The sequence below is a fragment of the Marmota monax genome, unplaced genomic scaffold, assembly GCF_021218885.2.
Source record: "Marmota monax isolate L192 unplaced genomic scaffold, Marmota_monax_Labrador192_F-V1.1 WCK01_AAM20220418_F8-fsc00001, whole genome shotgun sequence".
NCBI classification, from domain to species: Eukaryota; Metazoa; Chordata; class Mammalia; order Rodentia; family Sciuridae; genus Marmota; species Marmota monax.
The window spans coordinates 44604771-44619450 of record NW_026693777.1 but is presented as its reverse complement, the minus strand read 5'-3'; the positions used below and the strand labels follow the sequence as shown (position 1 = coordinate 44619450).

Genomic DNA, 14680 nt, shown 5'->3' with positions numbered 1-14680 from the left:
ACCACCACTAGAATCAGGAACCAAAAACTATTTTTACATGAACAGCTTGCTGGTCAGATACAAACCTTTTCAGTAGAGGATGGTGGTATAGCTCAGTGGCAGAGCACTTGCCTAGCATGCTCAAGGTCCTGGGTTCAACCTCCAAAACAGCAAAACAAAAACAAACAAAAGTACCCAAACCTTTTCAATCACTTTTAGTAAGGAATAGTACTAATCCTAGTGGTACTAGTACTAGATTTACTACCAACTTCTACTTTTAATAGAATCATATTTGATGACCAAATACATATCAAATGGAAGAAGGCAACACAATCAGAGTCCTTTTCATAATTCTTCTGTTCCAAATAAATGTTTTAAGGTACTAGGGATTGAACCAGAGGCAATTTACCACTGAGTTATATCCCCAACCCTTTTTATTTTGAGACAAGATCTTGATAACTTGCTAAGGGTCTCACTAAATTGCTAAGGCTGGTATTAAACTTGCAATCTGTCTGCCTCAGCACCTTCTCCCTACATGCCCCCCACTTTCTGGGATTACGGGTGTGTGCCACTGTGCCTGGCCATTTTAAGGTTTAATTAAGTGTGCTAAACACAGTGGCACAAGCCTGTAATCCAATGACTTGGAAGGATTAGCCAAGAGGATCACAAGTTTGAGGCCAAACTGGATAATTTAGTGAGATTCTGTCTCAAAATAAAATTTAAAAAGGGCTGGGAATGATGCTCAGTGGTAGAATGTCCCAGTACAACAAAGGCCTGATTCCAAGAGTCATGCCTTCTTTTTTTTTTTTTCTTTTAAATCATTATTTATTTTACAGATAACTTCTGAATTAATATAAAGAAATGACAATAACTTATATATACATTAATTCAAAACATTTTCATTAAGCACCAAGTCGAATAGTTTCTTATCTTTTTACCAAAAACACTTTTATCATTGAAAGACTGCCTCAAACTTAGTTTTGCTGGGGTGGGGGGGATGTGGGGGGAGATACCAGTGATTGAACTCAGGGGCATTCAACTACTGAGCCACATCCCCAGCCCTATTTTATATTTTATTTAGAGACGCAGTCTCACTGAGTTGCTCAGCACCTGGCTTTTGCTGAGGCTGGCTTTGAACCCACAATCCTCCTGCCTCAGCCTCCGGAGCCACTGGGATTACAGGTGTGTGCCATCACGCTGGGCATTTATTTAGGCTTTTAATCAGGAAACTTAAAGCTGCCAATCAGAGCTTCTAACTATCATGAGATGACCAGGTTAAAACCCTATGAGTAAAAAATAACTTTTAAGTTTTGACCTATACACTCCAACCAAGGGGAGATACGCTGGCCTCAGGCTAGTCATCACAGGTCATAGATCTACAAACCAACTATCATCCTCACAGCTCACAAACAAAATGAATAATGTATATACAAAGTGAGTACAAAATACATGTTCCTGTATATTCCAGGGGAGTAATGCTTATTGCCATGAGCATACAATGCAGCAAGGGGCACAAAAAAATTCACTAACTCACAAGACAGTGGAAGAAATAAAAGTCCTGTGCCCTGGAATGGAGTAGAGGCTTTGTGGACCAGGTAGCATCCAGGCCACACTAGCAACATGAGTGCATATCGAGGAACATGGGGAGGGACCTTCAGGGTTGGAAAGGACAAAATGAACCAAGACAGCCACAGACCTACTGACTATTCAGAAGAGGAGTGTTTGTACTGGCCGAGGGATATAATCTAAGAGTTGCATAAATGGAGAAAAGAAAACCTCTTCTGACAAGACGGCAAAATATTTTCCCCACAGAGGACCCACATGCTCTCTGTGGAGGTGAGGAGCTGGGGTTCATTCACTCTGCAGGTCACCCTCCATCCCAAAGCCCTAGGCTCTTAGAATCAAATCCACTGAGCAAGAACTATCCTTCATGTAAACTGCCTTTTCTCCAAAAAGTAAAACAAAATCACAAGCAAACAAAACAAAACTCAAAAGAAAAAGAATCAGACCAAGCTTTGACCCCTTGTCCATCACTTGTGTGCCAGCTGTCACGCTAGGGAGACTGGGTCTGCTCTGTTACTCACACTGGTTCATTACTACGAGGCCTCCAGCATGTCATGCTCCTAATACAGCTCCCTCAAGACAGCAAACACCACACAACACATAAACTCAGCCAAACAAAAGGCAGCATCAACTTAAGGATATACTGTAATATTACTACGCTAACCTAGCATAGTTTAACCTTTATTTCTGTCATATTTACAAAATATCTGCACTCTGTACTGCGATGGAAGCATTACAAATGTTGCATTAGATTCTTCTTGAGGTAGTTCAAAGTCTTGAGACAGCAAATTTAGATATTTTTCTCTACTACCATGGATGTGTAGTAACCGTAAAAGGCCTAAAACCAAATTCTTTCTCCCCAGATTCTAGGACTACTTTAATTTTCCCCCTCAGATTATAACAAACTAACAACCAGAGGGGGGAAAACTATATATAAACTACATAAAATTTTAAAAAGGAGCAAAAAGCCAAGGGGGGCGGGGAATCTGTGGCAAACTAATAGTCTAAACTTTGCTACAGACAAAGCAAACAAAATGAAACCTCACTTTGTCTACCAAGCATTTTATAAAGTACTCAAGTAATTAACAGCTCATAAAAATTGGGGAAATTTTTAGGTGGAAATAAAATTAACACCAACTCATTCTCTGGCAAATAGTTGTTCTAAAATGCCATCTCCACACAGAGAGGTCTAGAGGAACTGTCTGCAACAGGCTACCCTGTAGGCCAGACCTCTCTCAGTTCTGCTTCAAAGGTGCAGGAATATTGGCAGATGCCTGCTCCAGGTAGGCCAAGGGGGCCGAGGGACTTCGGCCGGCTTTTTGTGTTGCACACTGATTTCCTCCAGCACCTGCTGTCAATGCCTCAGCTTTGTCAAGTGCTTTTGCACCAGCGCAACTTTCCACTGCAACTCATTCCTTAGTTCTGAGATGTCCTCTTTGATAACTTGCTCTGGTTTCTGGACAAACAACTGCAATCTTTTTTGTAGAAAAAAGCATTCTGTCTGTCTTGCGATATCCAGAAACTTCTGATAAACACCAGTTCGAATTTCTTCCTGATCGGTGCCATTGACATAATCCTGACAAAGAAGCAAAGCAAGCCTCGAATGACGACTCCAACTCATCCAACAAGGTGCTGCTAGAAGTTTTCGGTGTGCCAGGCACTGCCTGAAGAAGCAAAGCCTGGCCCAGGACTCCCCGTGGGGGTTGCAGGGGATGGGGCATAGCACCCAGTGGAGGCCTCAAACTTGTGATCCTCATGCCTCAGCCTTTGAGTCCTTGGGACTCAATGGCAATGGCACGTCTGGCGTGGCAGGACATGGCCCACTCAAGAGTCAGGCCTTTATTAGAAAAGATTATGCTAAGTGAAGCTAGCCAATCCCTAAAAAACAAATGCCAAATGTTTTATTTGATATAAGGAGAGTAACTAAGAACAGAGTTGGGAGGAAGAGCATGAGAAGAAGATTAACATTAAACAGGGACGAGAGGTGGGAGGGAAAAGGAAAGAGAAGGGAAATTGCATGGAAATGGAAGGAGACCCTCATGGTTATACAAAATTACATACAAGAGGAAGTGAGGGGAAAGGGGAAAAAAAAAACAAGGGGGAGAAATGAATTACAGTAGATGGGGTAGAGAGAGAACATGGGAGGGGAGGGGATGGGGGATAGTAGAGGATAGGAAAGGCAGCAGAATACAACAGACACTAGTATAGCAATATGTAAAACAGTGGATGTGTAACGGATGTGATGCTGCAATTTGTATATGGGATAAAAAATGGGAGTTCATAACCCACTTGAATCAAAGTGTGAAATATGATTTGTCAAGAACTATGTAATGTTTTGAACAACCAACAATAAAAATTAAAGAAAAAAAGAAACAAATAAGTGAAATAAAGTTATTGTGTCTAACTACAACACAAGAAATAAATATTTTTTTAAACCCCCCCCCCCCAAAAAAAAATATTGTCATCATGAATCCATTTGAGCCATTGTATATGCTCCCATTTTCTTTGCTTTTGTCATTGTTGGTCTCAATAAATTATGGTATTGATTAATATAAAAAAAAAGAGTCAGGCCTTTTAAGTATCCAAAAAAATGCAGATGAAATTGGGAGGTAGATGTGAAGAATTACTCTTGATAAGACAGTGAGGTCAGTGAACTCAAAGTTCTGCTTAAACTACTTCTTCTTCTTCTTTTTTTTTAATTCCCTAAAGAGATGACATACAAAGCAAAGATCCAGAATCTCTAAAGTTCTCATGTATTTGACATGCCAACATTAGTACACAGCTGCTGAAGATTTTTCTACTTTGGATGCCTGAGAGTGTTAACTACATGATTATGGTATATAAAATTAAGAAGAGAGCTGGAGTTATAGCTCAGTTGGTAGAGTGCTTGCCTTGCATGCATAAGGCTCTGGGTTATCCCCAGCACCACAAATAAATACAATTAAGAAGAGACAAAGTAAAATTTTAAGAAGGATGAAGAGAGACAAGGAAAAATACTCCCCAGACTCACTGGTCTTTGCAAATCTGCTAGAGTGTAACAAAACTAGCTAGACTTACTAGATGACTCCCAATTTAACTTTCTTAACTTCTTTTTTAAAACTGGGTGAAGGAAAACAGCTATGAATGATGGCACATGCCTATAATCCCAGGGACTCAAAGGTTGAGGCATGAGGATCACAAGTTTGAAGGCCAGTTTGGGCAACCCCTGTCTCAAAATAAAAAATAAAAAGGGCTAGGGATGTAGCTCAGTGGGTTCAATCCTAGGTTCAATCTTCAGTACTGGGAGAAAAAAAATAGATGATCTATGCAAAGGGCTTAGCAAGTCACACGGCATATTTTTGGTGTTCCATAAACATTAGCCATTATTTTAATATTATTACTGAAGCAGAAACAATAAGCAAAATAAAAGTTAAGCAACAATGTTAAATTGTTGACATTATTAAAAGTACTGAGTGACACTTATGATGAAAGTAACTGAGAATAACAGTTACTAACTATTCATTGTTCCATCTGTCCAGCTAAATTTGAATATTAAAGCTGATGATATTGTATAGACTACACATCTCTTTTCATGGCAGTCATGAGACTGTACACATCAAGACAAATATCACACAGGTTAACATTAAACCAAGTTTCCTGTTAGACACCTCTGAAGACAAAAAAAAAGTGTGTGTGTGTGTCTCTCTCTATATATATGTATATATGTGTATATATGTGTGTGTATACATGCATATATACATATATTGCATATTGTATGTATATAGATATAGATACCTATATCTGTATATTTATATATACATAGCTTTGTATGTCTAAAAAATAAAATAAAATATGCCTTAAATGTTGTTTTTCTGGCTAAGACTGGGCAAACAAGGAACAAAGTGACACAAACCACAAAAAGGACTAAAGTTATGATGACTAGAATATAAGGTAAACAAAGATGGACTAAAAAAATAATGTGCTAAAATTACAATGGAAATAAAATCTAAGTAGAAAAAAGTTTAGCAGGGAAGTAATCAAAATACTGTCAATGGCTGTGGAGGTATTCACAGAACTAGGAATGGCTTTTCTTCTTTTCCCAATTTTCCAAGTAGTTTGCCATGAAGTTATATTTTAAATTTCATACATTTGTTTTTATCATAAAATATGATAGCTAAGACAACAAAGAAAGTAGATTTATAAGACCAAAGAAAACAAAGACAAGCAATAAATTCTAGATCCTAGTTCATATATGAGAAGTCTTCCAGTTGGCATACACAGTAAATGTAATTTTGTGGGACTATGAGATAATCAATAATTTCAATCCATAAAAGTCTAAAAATAATAATAGCAGAACATATTTGGTGGCAGGAATGGGTTCTAGTGGGGTCTGAACAAGTTCTTAATATTTTTATGACAAGAGTTCTAAGAAGGGCTGAGGTTGTAGCTCAGTGGTAGAGGTGCTTGCCTCGAGGGTTTAATCCTCAGTACCACATAAAAATAAATAAATAAAATAGGGCTGGGGATGTGGCTCAAGCGGTAGCGCGCTCGCCTGGCATGCGTGCGGCCCGGGTTCGATCCTCAGCACCACATACAAACAAAGATGTTGTGTCCGCCGAAAACTAAAAAATAAATATTAAAAAAATTCTCTCTCTCTTTCTCTCTCTCTTTAAAAAAAAATAAATAAGTAAATAAAATAAAATAAAGGTATTGTGTTCCATCTACAATTAAAAATACTTAAAAAAAAAAGATCAAAATAGGATCCTATGAAGAGAACAGAGAACTTAGCTCGGAATAGAGAATTTATAACAATCTTTTGTCATTACCCCTCACCACCAGTGCATCTTCTTTCTCTAACTTTCCTATCAACAATTAGCATCCTCAGATATTAAAAATAAAAGAATGAAATGAAATTACAAGCCAGGCATGGTGGCACACACCTATAATCCTAGCGGCTCAGGAGGCTGAGGCAGGAGGATCAGGAGTTCAAAACCAGCCTCAGCAACTTAGCGAGGCACTAAGCTATTCAGTGGGTCTCTGTCTCTAAATAAAAAATACAAAAAAAGGGGGGGCTGGGGATGTGGCTCAGTGGTTGAGTGCCCCTAGATTCAATCCTAGGTATCAAAAAAAAAAAAGTGAACTTCAAGTTATGTGAATTATATCTCAATTTTAAAAGACAGATTAAAGGGGGTGGGGTGGGGAAGCTGAATAAGAACGACTTAGGGATTCAGTTTCATTTTGTTGCATATGGATTTCCAGTTTTCCCAGCACCATTTGTTGAAGATGCTATCCTTCCTCCATTGCATGCTTTTAGCCCCTTTATCAAATATAAGATAGTTGTAGTTTTGTGGATTGGTTTCTGTGTCCTCTATTCTGTACCATTGGTCCACCCGCCTGTTTTGGTACCAGTACCATGCTGTTTTTGTTACTATTGCTCTGCAGTATAGTTTGAAGTCTGGTATCGCTATACCGCCTGATTCACACTTCCTGCTTAGCATTGTTTTTGCTATTCTGGGTCTTTTATTTTTCCATATGAATTTCATGATTGCTTTCTCTATTTCTACAAGAAATGCCGTTGGGATTTTGATTGGCATTGCATTAAACCTGTAGAGAACTTTTGGTAATATCGCCATTTTGATGATGTTAGTTCTGCCTATCCATGAACAGATCTTCTTCTATTTCTCTCTTTAGGGTTCTGTAGTTTTCATTGTATAAGTCTTTCACCTCTTTTGTTAGGTTGATTCCCAAGTATTTTATTTTTTTTGAGGATATTGTGAATGGAGTGGTTGTCCTCATTTCCATTTCAGAGGATCTGTCGCTGATATACAGGAATGCCTTTGATTTATGCGTGTTGATTTTATATCCTGCCACTTTGCTGAATTCATTTATTAGCTCTAATAGTTTCTTTGTAGACCCTTTTGGGTCTGCTAGGTATAGAATCATGTCATCTGCAAATAGTGATAATTTAAGTTCTTCTTTTCCTATTTTTATGCCTTTAATTTCTTTCGTCTAATTGCTCTGGCCAGTGTTTCGAGAACTATGTTGAACAGAAGTGGTGAGAGAGGGCATCCCTGTCTTGTTCCAGATTTTAGAGGGAATGCCTTCAGTTTTTCTCCATTCAGAATGATGCTAGCCTGAGGCTTAGCATAGATTGCTTTTACAATATTGAGGTATGTTCCTGTTATCCCTAGTTTTTCTAGAGTTTTGAACATAAAGGGATGCTGTACTTTGTCGAATACTTTTTCCGCATCTATTGAGATGATCATATGGTTCTTGTTTTTAAGTCTATTGATGTGGTGAATAACATTTATTGATTTCCGTATATTGAACCAGCCTTGCATCCCAGTGGATTCTCTCTGCTTTCTGATCAAGATGTGAGCTGCTTCCCTCTGCCACACTCTTCCACCGTGATGTTCAGTCTCACCTTGAGCCCCGAGAAATTAAGCCGGCCTTCAATGGACTCATAGTTTCATTTAAATTAAAACAGTTTCCTCTGAAACTGTGAGCCCTCAAATAAACTCTTCCTCTTCTCGGATCCTTTAGTCACAGCAGTGAAAATGCTGACTAAAACAGTACTTTATAAAGAGGTTTATTTAGCTCACAGTTTTGAAAGATGAAAGTCCAAGATCACATGGCTCCCATGTGTTTGGCTTCTTGTGAGAGACCCCTTGGCTGGGACAGAGAAATGGAAAGGGAACCAGCGTTGTACAGAAGCCAAGCATGTGGGGTGCACTCTTTTCATAACAAACCCACTTTGAGAGCACTTTATGAGACCAGCAGTGCCCTCTAATGACCTAATTACCTTGCACTATGCGCCACCTCTTAAAGGTTCCACTACCTTACACCCAGCACAGCAGATACCTTTTGTTCTGAATTTTCTGTTCTGAAAAATTTTTTTTAGAGAAAGAGAGAGAGAATGAATCTTTTTTGTAGATGGACACATCAAAATGCCTTTATTTTTATATGGTGCTTAGAATCAAACCCGGGTCTCACCTAGGCAAGCACTCTACCACTGAGCCACAATCCCAGCCCTGTCCTGAATTTTTGAGGCCTAAATGAAAGGTTCACTTGAGCCCAAGAGTTAAAAATCATCCTGGGAACATAGCAAGACCCTGTCTCAACAAAACAAACAAGGTTGCATTACCTCTATACTCTACTAAACTAAAGAAGAAACATTCAGCACTTGAACTTTGCGGTCAGGGGTGGCACATCCAAACTACAGCAGCCAAGCAAGTTACTTAACCTATTTAAGTCACAGTTTCCTCATTCGTTGAGATAACAGATCTACTTACCAGGGTTATTTCAGAAATAAAATTAGTTAATGTACCTAATTGATTAGTACAGTGACTGGCACAAAGTAAAGGTTTATAAAATGACAGTTATTAATGAACAGTGTTTATACTCATGTTATCAGTTATGTTCTCTGTCTATGGTACTGATCTGGCATCAGAGTGGGATCTAATTAGAAAGTTTCGAGCTGAACTTGGAATCAGAGCCAAAATACTTGAATGGTTTGGGTTTACATTTTACTTAGGCAAGGTGAAGTCTTGCCAATTATCTTCAACCCACATCTGATATCTCATGTCATAAATGCCTTCATTCTAAGCCCTAATGAAGTCCAACTAAGTGTATATATAACATACTTACACATTTCCTATTTTAAGACTCAAAGATGAATAATAGAAAATAGATGCAAGGAATAGAAGAAAGGATTACAGAAAATAAATCAGAAGGCAGGTGCGGTGGCTCATGCCTGTAATCCCAGTGGCTCAGGAGGCTGAGGCAGGAGAAATGCAAGTTCAAAGCCAGCCTCAGCAACTTAGAGAGGCCCTGAGCAACTCAGCAAGACCCTTTGTCTAATAAAATACATAAAAGGGCTGGGGATGTGGCTCAGTAGTTAAGCACCTGGGCTCAATGTCTGGTACCAAGAAAAAGAAAAGAGTAGAAGAAAACAAATCAGAAATTCAGATACAGATAATTGTTTACTGGGTAAAAGAATTTAATTTCTCTTTAAGACTATAATTTTTGCTCCTAGATACCATTTCTAATATGAAAAGCTAAAAAGGTTCACCCTACTTCCTCAAAAACTATAAGTACAAGGGAACTAATCATACAAACTATGAGTTTTGATTATTCCAAAATATTCTACATATCCTGGCCCCCCAAAAGAAACTATGTTCCAATTAGGAAATACAATTCTTCCTGAAGGCATTTAGATAAGCTCATAGTTTCATTTAAATTAAAACAGTTTCCTCCTTTTACTTCCTCTCAAGTTTCCTTCTACCTTCCTCTGTATGAACAACTTTAACTGTTTTTACATAGAGGCCCCAAAACTATGCAAATACGATAGGCAGACCACAGAAGCATATCAAATATAAACATCTTGGTTTCAAAGTACACTAAAGCATATGATTCAAGACAGAAATCATATCAGGTCAGAGAGAACTACTACATATCAGGAACCAAAACAAAAAACAAAAAACCCACCAAAACTATACTTCAGTTTTATACAAGTGCCTAGTAATTTAATTGCTCTGTGTCTAACACCTGGTCTTTTTTTAATTTGGGGGGGTACTGCGAACTGAACTTAGGGGCACTCAACCACTGAGCCACACCCCAAGCCCTATTTTGTATTTTATTTAGAGTCAGGGTTTCACTCAGTGGCTTAGTGTCTTACTTTTGGCTGAGGCTGGCTTTGAATTGGGATCCCTCCTGCCTTAGCCTCCAGAGCTGGGATTACAGGTGTATCCTATGCACCCAGCAACACCTGATCTTCATGTCCCTGCCAACCTTGGTACTTTCACAATTCTACCCTAAGTGACCAGGAAATAATTCTGGGAAGTCAGATGCAGATATGAGTGTAATCAATTATATTAACCCTCAACCAGTGAGGTGCACATGCCTGTAATTGTAGTGACTCAAGAGGCTGAAGCAGAAGGATCAAAAGTTTGAGGCCGGTCTGGGCAATTTAGCAGGACCCTGTCTCAAAATAAAAAGGCTGGAACTGTGGCCCAGTGGTAAAGGACCCTTGGGTTCAATCTGGTACCACAAAAAAATAAATAAATAAAACAAAGAAAAGAAAAGAAAAATCAGAACAAAAAAATCAATTATTGGGCTGGGGCTAGGGCTCAGAGGTAGGGCACTTGCCTAGCATGTGTGAGGCACTGGGTTCGATTCTCAACACCACATATAAATAAAATAAAGGTCTATCAACAACTAAATTTTTAAAAAATTAATTAAATATGTGAAAGATAACAAAGAGGCTTAAGAGTCAGAAGCTTGAGCCGGGGTTGTAGTTCAGTGGTAGTGTGCTTACCTAGCACGCGTGAGGCACTGAGTTCGATCCCGGGCACCACATAAAAATAAAAAACAAAAGGGCCAGAAGCGAGCAATCTATCTAAGGAAGACAATCTGACAGTTATAAGTAGTTATCTGCTTGGGAAATACCAAGGGTGGGGTGAAGATGAAATAGTAAGTCTTTAGTCTGTCTAAACATTCTCCCCATCCATCTTAGTATGTTGGCTCTGATTCCAATTTTACTTAGATGGTCTTGTTAGCTTCTCAAATGTTCTGATGCAAGGAATCAGATGTCACATATAGCATAAATTACTCAGGTTGCTGGAAAATAATATTCCACAGAACATTAAAAGGTATTCCTATTTGAAGGCATTATGGTTTCAAATCCTGACAACTGCTTATTTGACTTCTTATGCTTCAGTTTCCTCATTAAATAATGATATGATGATGATGATGATAATGCTTACTTCAAGTATTATTATATGGATTGAGTTAATTCATGCAAAGCATTTAGAACAATGGCTAGCATTGGGGGATATAGCTCAGTGGCAGGAGCCCTGGGTTCAATTCCCAGTACCAAAACCAAACAAAACAATGCCTAGCACAAAGTGCTTAATAAAGCTACTATAATCTTTCAATATAATTATTAAACACCTCAGGGACTGTGGGTATAACTCAATGGTAGAGCAAATACTTAGTATATACAAGGTCTCTAAATTCAATCCTCAGCACTGAAAAAAATTATTTAATATTTCCCAATTTTGATTTGTGTGAATCAAAATCCAAGTATGATCAACTCTAAAAATATTGTGATTTTAGATTATCAAATGCCACAGGGGCCTGGGGATATAGCTCAGTTGGTAGAGTGTTTGCCTCACAGCACAAGGCCCTGGGTTCAATCCCCAGCACCATTAAAAAAAAAAAGAAAGAAAGAGAAAAAGAAATGCCACAGTGCAAGACAGGGGTGTGTGTGTGTGTGTGTATGTGTGTGTGCGTGCGTGCGGGTGCTTGCTCCCTCACATACATATAGCTGGCAGGATGGATTAAAAAGGAGATAGACTGTGAAGGATTTGTGTGTTGTACCAATAAGTTTCTATTTTATTTTATAAGCACAAGAGATCATCTAAAGTAATCTCACTTATCAACATATTGTTAAAATAAAACTTATAAACCTAAGTTTTAGAACTCACAAATACCAACAAGATGAAGGAATTCCAGAGAAATATAGCGACCAATGATTTCAATATTTTAATAGCAATACAACCTAAACTGAAGCCAAAATGTCAGTGAATTTAAATGAATGCAAACAGAGGCCACTTCCATTCTGACTCCTAAAAAGGCATAGATAGGACTGTAGCTCTATGGCAGAGCATTTGCTAGCATAGAGGAGGGCCTGAGTTCAACCCCCAACATTGCTAAATAAATAAATAAATAAAGGCACAGTGCATGCTGTTTCCTGGCTCCATAATTCACTTCCTCCAATTGTTGAAAGCACAGGATCTATCAGTTTCAGACATCCCTCCACCATAACAAAATCCTGTCTCTGTCATTTGCCCCTCTAAATATGGTACTAGAATAAGAAGTTCAGCACCATTGGATGCAAACAACATATTATAAATGCTAACATTAGCATATGCAGACCTTGCCAAAAAGTAGGTGTATAGAATGTGATATAAAAACAAAACAAAAGGCCTTAATTTGGGGGGAGAAGGCAGCTGATTTCACAAAAACATCCAAGAGTAAACATGTTCTTCTTCCCCTCTGCCATTCCAATTTGCTTTCATCTGATGAAACCAGATAAATGTGCTAGAATTGGGTAACTATAATAAATATTATCATCACAGGGCTCACAGATTTTTCAAGTCCATTGACCTTAGTCCAATCTTCATGTTAAAAGTTGGTAGCTTATACACTGACTAGTTATATATTTATTATAATGTGTATTAGAAAAAAAGTATAAAATACATCAAAACCATGATTTCAAGAGATTCAATTTAGAAGAGGAAAATTTTAAAAAATTTTTTATTTGTTTTTTATTTTTTTGTACTGGGGATTGAATTCAGAGTCGTTTTATCACTGAGTTAAGTCCTCAGCCCTTTTAATTTTTTTTTTTTTTTTTTTTTGCTGACAAGGTCTGACTAAGTTGCTTAACGCCTTGCTAAGTTGCTGAGGCTTGCCTAGATCTTGCAATCCTCCTGCCTCAGCCTCCCAAGTGATGTGCCACTGACCAGGGAGGGTAATGTTTTTTAAAAAGTCCATTTAAAGTATTAAGTAAAATTTGGGGTGGGGGTGTGGCTCAGTGTTAGAGTGCACATTTGTCATGGATTCAATCCCCAACACCAAACAATGATGACAAAATAAAATGGCAAAAATTATAAAGGTAATAATTTATTAGTGAAGACCCAATAGTTGTGCCATAAACACAGGGCACAGGGTCTGTTTTTGTTTCTATGCTTTCTTCCTGGTTCTAGGTTGTGTTCCGAAGGATGAGAAAAGATATGACCTTTAGTTAAGTAAGCTTGTATACTGTACTTTCATTCAGTTAAAGAAACAAATACCAAAATGCCTATAGAAATTCTACTGTTTTTAGGAAAGAGTGTAATACTGTTAGGAAAATAATGGCTCAATGAACCATTCCTATTCAGAAACAATGATTTTCTAAGGCATATCCACACACTTCAAAGCACCTAAAGGAAAAAAAAAAAAACCCTAGCAAAACTGGTAACTGTTTAAGCTGCAAGTTGTTATATGATCATTTAACTTATTTCCACATGATCTGTCACAGGAGCATGATAACATGAAAAGGTTTTTTTCCCATCTGCTAATAAGAATATGTTTTCAATATCTCTGGCCAAAAGAACGAATGACAAAGTAATCATCAGATGCCTTAGGCATCAACTTAGCTGTTGGCAGAAATATTATTTTTTATTTTATTATAAAATACATTCAGATTAGACCTCAAAGTATTCTAGCTAATTATGTCTCATGAGTTTCAAGTGTGGTATTTCCTAGGCCAGGCAAGAACGGAGGCAAAAAGAAAGTGGGAAAACCCATTTTTTATCTGGCCATGTCTGCACTTTTAGTATTTTATACCTAAGAACCAGTCTTAAAGGCAGTTGAACAGGTAGAGTAAGATCTCTCAATTCTTAAAATATTTGCTATTAAGAAGCTACGCTATTCACAAAACTGAGGGAACGCTGTTAGAAAGCTGCCAGTATCCAAACTCCCCTCTCCAGCCACGGTTTCCTATCTTGGCAGATGAAAAACAGCAAAAGGTAAAATGACACTCCCTTCTCGTCCACTTTTCCCAACTTTGATATCTTTCGGTTTCCTCAATCATCAGCTGCCTTTCCTCATATTGTAATGACTAATGATTAAAGAGGAAACAAAGGACGGGGTAAAACTGCATTTTACAGTAGTTTCTAACCCCCTACTACCTTCTTTCACTGATCCTTTTCTTTGTGTCTCTGCGGAAAACCCGCAAGATAAGGACGAACTCTACTCGACAGGCAAGGGCTATCCAAAGCCATGAACCTCGAAGTCCTTCAAACAGTTATCTTACAACTATTGACTACAGTGGTCACCACGCAGTCTATTAATCCCGACCACAACAACACGGTGAGGGACTGAGAGTTGATCTGTGTGGTTTCGAAGACGAATACAAGGATCAGGTCATCCTTCCTCCGCCGGCCCCTCTAACTTCTTCTTGTGCCTCGCCTCATTCCGGGCCCAATCGGCCAAGCCTGGGCCAGAGGGCCCCCTCCTCCCCTTAAGTCCGACCCCACTAACTTTCCAACCGTCACGATATTCTCTTTATCTTCAAGATATGATCCCAACCTTCCTCCCGGCTAGCTACCTCAGC

The 14680-nt window shown here is 38.4% G+C and overlaps 1 protein-coding gene and 1 pseudogene across 1 annotated transcript in view; both read right to left on the bottom strand.

The window, feature by feature from the left end:
* The window catches only part of Snap23 (synaptosome associated protein 23), a 43614-nt gene that overhangs the window by 28791 nt on the left and 143 nt on the right, over positions 1–14680 (bottom strand). The gene's annotated exons all lie outside the window — the stretch shown is intronic.
* On the bottom strand, positions 963–14667 carry LOC131424828 (mediator of RNA polymerase II transcription subunit 28-like; annotated as a pseudogene).